Here is a 337-nt window from a genome sequence, read left to right as displayed (position 1 = left end):
TTCATAGCTGCTTGGTTAGCAAGGATAGCAGTTTGCTCACTTACCCCAAACACTCCTCTTTCTTTCTTCTTAGCTTGATCACGATACTCATTGCCAGCCATGTTTTCAATTAAAGCTTGAACTTCATGATCAGTTTTGCTTTTGAGACTACCTCCCGCGGAAGCATCTAAGAACATTCTTGTGTTTGGTGTCACCCCCTCAGCGAAGATTTGGAGGTATTGCTTCTCGGTGAACTCATGATTAGGGCATCTCTTCAGAAGCAAATTGAATCGCTCCCAAGCATCATACAATGATTCACCTTCTCCTTGCTTGAAGTTAGAGATCTCCATCTTCTTTT

The 337-nt window shown here is 42.4% G+C and overlaps 1 non-coding gene across 1 annotated transcript; it reads left to right on the top strand.

The window, feature by feature from the left end:
- The first annotated feature begins 231 nt into the window (after positions 1-231).
- LOC146957943 (small nucleolar RNA R71) lies at positions 232-337 on the top strand. The gene has a single exon (XR_015025271.1). It is a non-coding gene; the product is annotated as a small nucleolar RNA R71 (small nucleolar RNA).

Source organism: Medicago sativa, chromosome 1 (genome assembly GCF_051527215.1).
Source record: "Medicago sativa cultivar Bolivia chromosome 1, Bolivia_mono, whole genome shotgun sequence".
In the NCBI taxonomy this organism is placed as follows: Eukaryota; Viridiplantae; Streptophyta; class Magnoliopsida; order Fabales; family Fabaceae; genus Medicago; species Medicago sativa.
This window is presented reverse-complemented; position numbering and strand designations above follow the sequence as displayed.